General features: G+C 38.0%; 1 long non-coding RNA gene across 1 annotated transcript in view; it reads left to right on the forward strand.

Moving 5' to 3' along the window:
* LOC132019589 (uncharacterized) overlaps positions 1–3,370 on the forward strand; it is a 42,965-nt gene extending 39,595 nt beyond the window's left edge. The window contains exon 4 of the long non-coding RNA XR_009404809.1: positions 3,275–3,370. This is a non-coding gene — a long non-coding RNA (uncharacterized LOC132019589). The remainder of the gene's footprint in view (positions 1–3,274) is intronic.
* Positions 3,371–9,895: the final 6,525 nt, after the last annotated feature.

Genomic DNA, 9,895 nt, shown 5'->3' on the forward strand with positions numbered 1-9,895 from the left:
GCTAATATGACATGTATGGTAACTATACTGGAGTTAAAATTAAAAACTTATACAAAAAAAGCTAATATGACATGTATGGTAACTATACTGGAGTTAAAATTAAAAACTTATACCAAAAAAAAAAGAAGAAGAAGAGGAAGAAGAAGAAGATTACCCCTTGACGATGTGGGTGGGCTTCACCCAATTAGTTGAAGGCCTTGAGAGTAAAGACCAAGATTTCTCTGAAAAGAAAGAATTCTGCCTCAAGACATAAAAATCCTGCCTGAATTTCTAGCCTGCTAGCTTGCCCTACAGTTTTTATTTAAGCTTGCCATCCTCCATAATTATGTATGCCAATTTTTTAATATAAATCTACCTACATCTACCTACCTACCTACCCATCCAATCTATCCAATCTATCCCTTACAGGTCTGTTTTTCTGGAGAAAAAAATTAAGTGATACATCTTTCCTGCTTATATGCCACAGAAATAGGAAAGTAATTTGAAAACTTCAAAGTACTATGCCAATTGAAGATATCATTATCCTAACTGTATTTCAAATATGTATTTTAAATTAATGACTGCAAATGTATCTATTATATGTTTCTGAGAGTTTTCTCTTGTAAAGGAATATTACAAATGATAGTTTGAGCAGAAGTGCTAGTTTTCAAAAGAGAAGACAGCAGGGAGCATTTGAATGATGCTTGTGAACAACTGTTTTATTTGCTTTAAAACATTTTATTTATTTATTTGAGAGAGAGGGAGAGCAGAGGGAGGTGGGGAGAAAGAGAGAGCGCATAAGCAGGGAAAGAGCCAAAGGGAGAGGGAGAAGCAGGCTCCCTACTGAGCAGAAAGCCTGATGTGGGGCTTGATCCCAGGACCCTGAAATTATGACTTGAGCCAAAAGCAGATGCCCAACAGACTGAGCCAGCCAGGCACCCCTGAAAAACTGTTTTAGTTATTTCTTGAATCTTAATTTGATAACAAAGGTAAAAGGGAGAATAGTGTTGTTCTCTATTTCTCCTCATCATTCAATATAATTGGGTAAATTATGTACTTTGATTTTAGCAGAAAGCTTTTGTTCTCAAACCTTCTAGTAAAAATGAAATTTTACATTATTCATTTAATCTAAAAATACACAGAACCTTTCCCTTTACCACCATAATCCCACATTCTCTTTTTGCCCTTTGCCCCACTATAAGACTTATCATTTTGGTTAGTGCAGCAGACAAGCAGTGATTGCACCACCTAGGTGAGTATGTCCTCAAATAAAAGCTCACCTGTGGATTCTACTATTTATTCTGCTGAGTTCACCATGAACAAGTTACTCAAATCTCTTCCACCATCAGTCAGTAATCTAGCTGATCACCCACTTAGCATTAATCAAGCAAATCATTGTGCAACATGCCTTTCCTTTCATCACTTCTCTACTTCCTGTAAGCCTCATATCAGAATTAGTCTTATTACTTTAGACACACAGTTCATTTTTAATTACAAGCAATCTTTCTTTTTCCTCAGACTTGGCTCAATGATTTTAGCTTTACTCCAAAAATTAAACCACTTTCAAAGGATAAAGTTTCACAAATAGTTAATTTTTTAAAATGCAATTCAGAATTGGATGGCTATTCCCAAATGAGCATTTCTAAAATTATTTGTAGCAGTAGCCTCAATAGATCAAGCAATTGATCTTGATGCTGTACAGAGATCATATGAAAGAAAATAACATATATTGAAATGTTCATATTCTGATAGGGTTATTTAAGAAAATTAAGCCTCTTAACCATACTTCATTATTCACTGATTTTAAAAGAATATGTATTCTTCTTGTACATCCCAGAGTCTATGGGCAGTAAGAACAGTTCATCTGTTAAACTTGTTTATGGATGTAATTTAAAAAAAAAAAAAAAAGCAGGGGACCCTGGGTGGCTCAGTTGGATAAATATCATATTTAGGCTCAGGTTATGATCTCAGTGTCCTGGGATCAATCCCCATATGGAGCCCCACATGGAGCCCCACATTGGGCTCCCTGATCAGAAGGGAATCTGATTCTCCCTCTCCCATTGTCCCCACCCCTGCTCATGAACTCTTTCCTCTCTCTCTCTCAAATAAATAAATTTTAAAAAAATATTTGAAAAAGAAAGAAAACTGTGTTCAGACTAAATATTAAATACTATTCAAGTGAACTTGCACAGTTAGAGTTAAAATTCAATTTCCTCCCCTAGTCTTTATAAAACATTGATTAACTTGGAGTTATTATAAAAAAGAAATGTGTATTTACTATTTTGGGAACAATAATTAAAAAACTTTCCACAAATATTTTTTTTCTATCTTTGTTTTTGGTCCTTAATTTTCAATATCCTTCCATGGATTATAAAGCCTATTAGTGTCTCACCTCAAAAAAATATCATTTTTCACCATCAAACTTTTCCCATAAAGTACATTCTTCTGAGTAAAGTCTTGATATACCTTAAAAATTGTAGCAGACAGTAAGTTTTTTAATATTAATCTCTAAAAATTTTTTAGATGACTTTATTTATTTACTTACTTACTTTGATTTTTACAGTGTGATATTGGTCACCATGCAGTAATCATTTGTTTTTGATGTAGTGTTCTATGAGTCACTGTTTGCATATAATACCCAGTGCTCCATGCAATCTGTGCCCTCCTTAATACCCACCACCAGGCTCACCCATCATCCCACCCCCTTCCCTCCATTTGTTTCCCAGAGTCCATAGTCTCTAATGGTTTGTCTCCCACTCCAATTTCTCCCCCTTCATTTTTCCCTTCTCATAATGGCCTCCATGCTATTTCTTATGTTCCACAAATAAGTAATACCATATGAAAATTAACTATCTCTGTTTGACTTATTTCACTTAGCATAATCTCCAGTCCCATCCATGTTGGTGTAAAGGTTATATATTCATTCTTTCTGATGGATGAGTAATATTCCATTGTATAAACAGACCACATCTTCTTTATCCATTTATTTGAGGGAGAGATAGCACTAGCAGGGCAAGAGGGGGAAGGCTAGACAGAGAAGGAGCAGAAGACTCCCCACTAATCAGGGAGCTGGACACAGGACTCAATCCCAGGACCTTGAGATAATGACCTGAGCCAAAGGCAGACCCCTAGCCAACTAAGCCACTCAGGTGCCCCTTATCTCTAGAAATTTTAAAAATATTTATTCTGGCTAAATTCTAATGAGTCTTCCTTAATTGTGTTTTATTTCTTAAATGCTATAAAAACTGTTAAGATAGAGATTTTCTTCAATCTACCTCTCCATTTTGCTTTGCAGCTTTATCCTTGGTATTTTCTCCAAAGAACTCAAATACTCCAACTAAAGGTATTAAAGATAGCAACAAGAGAGTCACAAGAGGGGCTCAGCTGGTTTAACTACTGGCTCAGGTCATGATCCCAAAGTCCTGGAATTGAGTCTTGCGTTGTGCTCTCTCTCTCTTGTTCTCTGTCTCTTAAATAAATAAATAAATAAATAAATAAATAAATAAATAAATAAAATAAAGACAGAAACAATAACTCTTGTGCCTGGATAATTTTGTTTTTGTTTTTGTTTTGTTTGCTTTTACAAATTCCTGGAAATGTAAAGTTTCTGGATTATATATGAATTACTGTTATGTATGAATGAAGATCTCTAAGGACAGGAGCCATGTTCTTCCCTGTCCTACATTCCACCCAGTGCTCTGTAAATACCTGAATTAGAGAATGAAATGAAAGAATATAGTATTTTATTTTTTGATCAAAGCTTGGTCTGATTCTGTATGAAGGCCTAGAATCCATTGACCATCTCCATCTTACTTGCATTGCCTATTCTATGTCATTGATAAGACATCCCCAGAGTCATAGATTGCTACCGAGTCCTTCTTTGAGATGTCATCACTTCTCTTACCTTATTAGATGTACTCCTAGAAGACTTTAAAGTACTGATTAGGGGGCGCCTCGGTGACTCAGTCATTAAGCATCTGCTTTCAGCTCAGGTCATGGTCTCAGGGTCCTGGGATCAGCCCCACATCAGGTTCCCTGACTGGCAGGAAGCCTGCTTCTCCCTCTCCCACTCCCTCTGCTTGTGTTCCCTCTCTCACTGTCTCTCTCTGTTAAATAAAGAAATAACATCTTTAAAATAAATAAAGTACTGATTAAGAATACGAGGTTCTAGAGTTGAGAGACCAAGTTTCAACACAACTTTTTCATTCATTGCAAGCATGACCATGGACAAGTTGCAAAACTTCCCTCAATGTTCAATTTACTCACCTGTAAAATAATAATCCTTATTCCAGAGGTAATTAAATGAGATAATTTGTCTAAAACATTTAGAGCTGCTTGGCATCATAGTAATCATTCAATAAATGTTATACATTATCATTACTACTATAATTATATTTCTATTTAACTATAATCTCCATGAGAGCAATAACCATTCTTCTTTAATCTTTGTGCTTCCAGTACCTAGTATAGTATTTGATACATGTTTGTGGAACTGAACCAGATTTATGATCTACAGAGAGAAATGTAAAAAACAAATACTGTTCATTTTTCCTGATTGCGGATGGTATAGGTAAGAAGAAATATATACAATACTCTTAGTCTATGAGTCATAAATAGTGATTGCCTGATATTTATTTATTTATTTATTTATTTATTTATTTATTTGTCAGAGAGAGAGAGAGGACAAGCACAAGCAGGGGGAATGGCAGGCAGAGGGAGAAGCAGACTCCCTGCTGAGCAGAGAGCCCAATGTGGGGCTCAATCCCAGGACCGTGAGATCATTACGAGAGCTGAAGGCAGACACTTAATCAACTGAGCCACCCAGGTATTGCTCTTTTTAATTTTTTTTAAAGATTATTTATCTGAGAGAGACAAAGAAGGGCAGGGAGGGGTAGAGGAAGAGAGAATCTCAAGCAGACTCCCTGCTGAGTGCAGAGCCCCACCTGGGGTTCCATCTCACAACCCTGAAATCATGACCTAAGCAGAAACCAAGAGTCTGACCTTAACCAACCAACCAGGTGCCCCAGCCTTATCTATAGTTCTCAAGTAAAACTCAAATCCTCAAATTTTAAAGGAGGACGAGGGCTGGCTTATAACTTTAAAGTGAGAAAAGTGAAATTTGAGTAAAAGCTGATAAGGATAATTGAACATTTGTGGTCTGATTTTTCTTGCGTATACTTCTTGGTTTTAAAAACAACACAGGCAGGGCCCGTGGCTGGCTCAGTTGGTAGAGCATACAACTCTTTTTTTTTTTTTTTAAAGATTTTATTTATTTATTTGACAGAGAGAAATCACAAGTAGGCAGAGAGGCAGGCAGAGAGAGAGGAAGGGAAGCAGGCCCCCTGCCGAGCAGAGAGCCCGACGCGGGACTCGATCCCAGGACCCTGAGACCATGACCTGAGCCGAAGGCAGCGGCTCAACCCACTGAGCCACCCAGGCGCCCGAGCATACAACTCTTGGTCTGGGGTTGTAGGTTCAAGCCCCATGTTGGACATAGAGCTTACTTAAAACAAACAAACAAACAAGATAAATAAATAAAAGCAACATGAGTAAAGAAAGAGATGATCAAAAAGAGAGGAGAGAGTGCCAGGGAAACATGAAACCTATTTACTTTATTACATTGAGGGAATATTTCAGTTGTGTGTTTAGCAAAGCAGTTTCCCCCACCTACACAGAAAACTCTGACGATTCTTCAACCATGGCTAAATGCCAGCCTTTCCATATTACTTGGAATAAGTTTCAAAAAGCCTTCCTCAAAGGAACTCATCGTGTAATTGCATGATGATAATAGGAATTATAAGATCATTAGGGCTTATTCCTCACTGATTGAGAATTCTTGCTAAGTAAACCTCTATCTGTGTGACTGGGTGTTTTACACAGAACACACCTTGTCATGGTCAGCACCAGAAATGGCGACAGATAGTGGTATTTTTTCATTTGGAATACATTGGAATGTTGGTTTTTCTAAATTCCTCATGCAGCATAATAAAAGGATTTTAAATCTCATGTACAGGCCACTTTGAGTACTTCTTTCAGTGCTGTCAGCCAGAAAGCAACTGATAAAGTGATTCCACCAGACAAGGTGGGGCCTATTAAAACATTACATCATTCTGCATATACCAAGCCAAGGAAGGATCTCCTCATATGGCACCCCCATGAGGAACTTGTCCAGTGAAACTTTCAGTGACTCAAGTAGTTATGATTCTATCCGTGCTTGAGAAAATGTTTTGCAAGTTACTCATCCAGCTCTTAGGAGATTTAGATATATAGAGCAAGCTGCATAGAACACTTGAGATCACCAAATCCAACCCCCTTATTTTTGAAACTTACCCACGATATGGTTGTTGGAAGAACTAGAACTAAAACCCAGGTCTCCGTTTCACTATCTCACCCTGACTCCTAGTTATTATTATTATTTTTTAAAGATGTATTTATTTGAAAGACAGTGTGTGTGCTCGAGTCAGGGGAGGGACAGAAGGAGAGGGAGAATCTCAAGCAGACTTCCCACTGAGTGTGGAGCCTGATGTGGGGCTTGATCTCACAGCACTGAGATCATGCATGCTCTGAGCCAGAATCAAGAGTTGGATGCTTAATCAACCGAGCCACCTAGGCGCCCCTGCTTCCTATTTATTTAATGTAAAAATAGGTAATTTTATTTTATGAGCACTCTTCTGTTCCTTCTGTAGTACAATTAAGGGTGTATTTTTCAAGCAATTGTTCTCATGCAGGAAAGTTCTTCAATTTCATATTTTTTCATATTTGTGTTCTTTATTTTTTTTTAAGATTTTATTTATTTATTTGACAGACAGAGATCACAATTAGGCAGAGAGGCAGGCAGAGATGGAGGGGAAAGCAGGCTGCCTACTGATCAGAGAGCCCGATGATGCGGGGCTTAATCCCAGGCTCCTGAGATCATGACCTGAGCTGAAGGCAGAGGCTTTAACACACTGAGTCACTCAGGCACCCCTCATATTTGTGTTCTTAATGTTATAGTATCTATTCAGTTTTGTAAAATATACAAAGAAAATATTTAAATTTTCTCTCATGCAGAGAAATTGTCACTTGGTAAAAATCTATTACATTTAAGTTTTTCAAAATAATAAAACTAAGTGAAGCTGCTGCCACACAGTAAAATGTCAGTTACTCATTTTGGAAATACAGTGTGAGACCCAGATCTTATTTTTTCTTATGATTTTTTTTTTAATTTTTAAGTAATCTCTACACCCAACATGAGGCTCGAAATTACAGCCCCAAGATTGAGTCATATGCTCTACCGAGCTGAGTCAGTTAGGCTCCCCAAGATCCATATCTTATTTTATTTTTTTAAAAAGATTTTATTTATTTATTTGAAAGAAGGAGAGAGAGAATGAGCAGGGAGAGGGGCAGAGGGAGAAGCCCATTTGGAGCTTAATCCAGGGACTCCAGGATCATGACCTGAACCTAAGGCCAATGCTTAACCAACTGAGCCACCACCCTGCCCCAAGACCCAAATTTTAAAGTAAAACTTAAATGTTAAACATATGGACTAACAAATACCTACACCCTTTGAAAACATCACAAGTAACTATTTCATTGGGCAGTAAATGAAGAACCCCATCCTTTTCCAGTGCAAATAGAATTTCATTCCTCTTAAGCAGTTTGTGCATTAGCTATTAAATGAGTTACTATATTATTTTTCAAGATTGTTTATATAGAGTCCAATATTTTTCATGTGACTGTCATGACTTGGAATTTGTGAGGGTCACATGTCTTCTGTTTGGGGGAAGCTGTACCCTGAAGTTACTCTTTCTTTTGAAATTCTTTAGGGCTCTTCCCTTGGGAACAAAATCTGCTACTCAACCTAAGAGACAAAAATCTCATTGAATAGAACTTCCATGGAATTAATAGTTTTCTTTGGGCATAGACATCATCAAACAAGTTCCTCTCTTAGAATAATATCAAGACCCAGACTCGCTAAGACCCGTGTAACATAGAGTGACAACTACAGGATTTTTAAACCTCGGTTTAAAACCTGACTCTGCCACTTAATAGCTCTATCACCTTGGGCAAATCAAGGAATCTTGCAGTGACACTGTTTGCTTATGTATTAAGAGAGTAATGCCTACCTTTCAATGGATAAAGTAATATATATGTATGTATAAACTGCCTCTGGAGAATGCCTAAAACATAATAGGATCTGAATAAATGGTACTGCTTATATTATTATCTTGCAAACAAGTCGCTCCTGCCTTCTCCTTCTTCAGATACTTCTATATTCTCATATTTCAAATGGCCAAAACTGATGGTGATCATTAGGTGGTCACATTTTCTCAGTATAACTTCCTACATTAATTTATCTTCCTTTTCAGTTTTTTCCTTACTTATCACATTCCTGGCATGGGCTTATTATGGTAAGACTTTCCAGCCTAGTGCTTTCCCTCTCTGGAAGACCAGACCCTTAATTATGTACTTTTCCCCTAGCCACATAGCCAGGGATTTAGAGCTCCTTAAGAAGATTAATTAAACCTGCTGCCATTCCCAGAGCAAAGCTTCCTTTATTTTAGACTGCTGAGCTGAGGGTTAAGTGTTTTATCACGGAGCAAATCAATGGCAAACCTGGATGTGGAAGCCAACCAGCTAGATTACCAGCTCTTTGTGACACTGAAAGAACGTTTCCATTGATTGATTTTCTCTTCTTTGGGGTTTCAACAATACCTTAGCGAGAATCTGCCTAGAGACAAGAGCACCTTCCTGCATGGTGATACGATGCATCCGCTGACTCACAGACAATTCCCTGTAGAAAGGGGAGGCCTGGCACACCACTGAAGAAGGGCAAGTCAACCTAATTCACTTACTCCCAGCAACAATAGTGCTTTGTCTTTATTGCTTAATCATTGAGTACTTATGGTGTGGGTTTCCTGCTTACAAATAACTTGGGGTCGCCCAGGTGCCTCAGTCAGTTAAGTGTCTGCCTTCTGCTCAGGTCATCATCCCAGGGTCCTGGGATCAGCCCGGCATCGAGCTCCCTGCTTGGTGGGGAGCCTGCTTCTCTCTCTCCCTCTGCTGCTCCCCCTGCTTGTGCATGCACACTCTCTCACTCTTTAATAAATAAAATCTTTAAAACAAAACAAATAACTAGCCATTATTTATCCAATTTAGCTTTATTATATAATTTAATTTTGTATATTTTCCCAGATTATTAGTATAATAAGTAATCTGGCTCAAATGTCAATATATTGCTCCTTGGCACTTAAATGAAAATACTTCCATATTCTTCAGTACACAGTGTTTTATTTTTTTTGTTTCCTCATGGAAGCTGAGAGCAAGAGAAAACTTATCCTTTTGGGGCGCCTGGGTGGCTCAGTCGTTAAGGGTCTGCCTTCGGCTCAGGTCATGATCCCAGGGTTCTGGGATCGAGCCCCGCATCGGGCTCCCTGCTCAGCAGGAAGCTTGCTTCTCCCTTTCCCACTCCCTCTGCTTGTGTTCCCTCTCTTGCTGTGTCTCTTTCTATCAAATAAATAAATAAATAAATCTTTAAAAAAAAAAAAAACTTATCCTTTTATTAAAAAGTGCTTTTATGGGGCGCCTGGGTGGCTCAGTGGGTTAAGCCGCTGCCTTCGGCTCAGGTCATGATCTCAGGGTCCTGGGATCGAGTCCCACATCGGGCTCTCTGCTCGGCAGGGAGTCTGCTTCCCTCTCTCTCTCTCTCTGCCTGCCTCTCAGTGTACTTGTAATTTCTCTCTGTCAAATAAATAAATAAAATCTTTAAAAAAAAAAAAGTGCTTTTGTGCTTTGCTTTAATAATCAGTTTTGTGCCAAAGCCCAAAATGAACTTACCTTATAAACCGATCTCTGAAATTATCAATTTAATGTTTTAAAGATTTTTTTTTTTTTTTTTTTTTTTGACAGAGAGAAATCACAAGTAGATGGAGAGGCA

This window comes from Mustela nigripes, chromosome 6, assembly GCF_022355385.1.
Source record: "Mustela nigripes isolate SB6536 chromosome 6, MUSNIG.SB6536, whole genome shotgun sequence".
Classification (NCBI taxonomy): Eukaryota; Metazoa; Chordata; class Mammalia; order Carnivora; family Mustelidae; genus Mustela; species Mustela nigripes.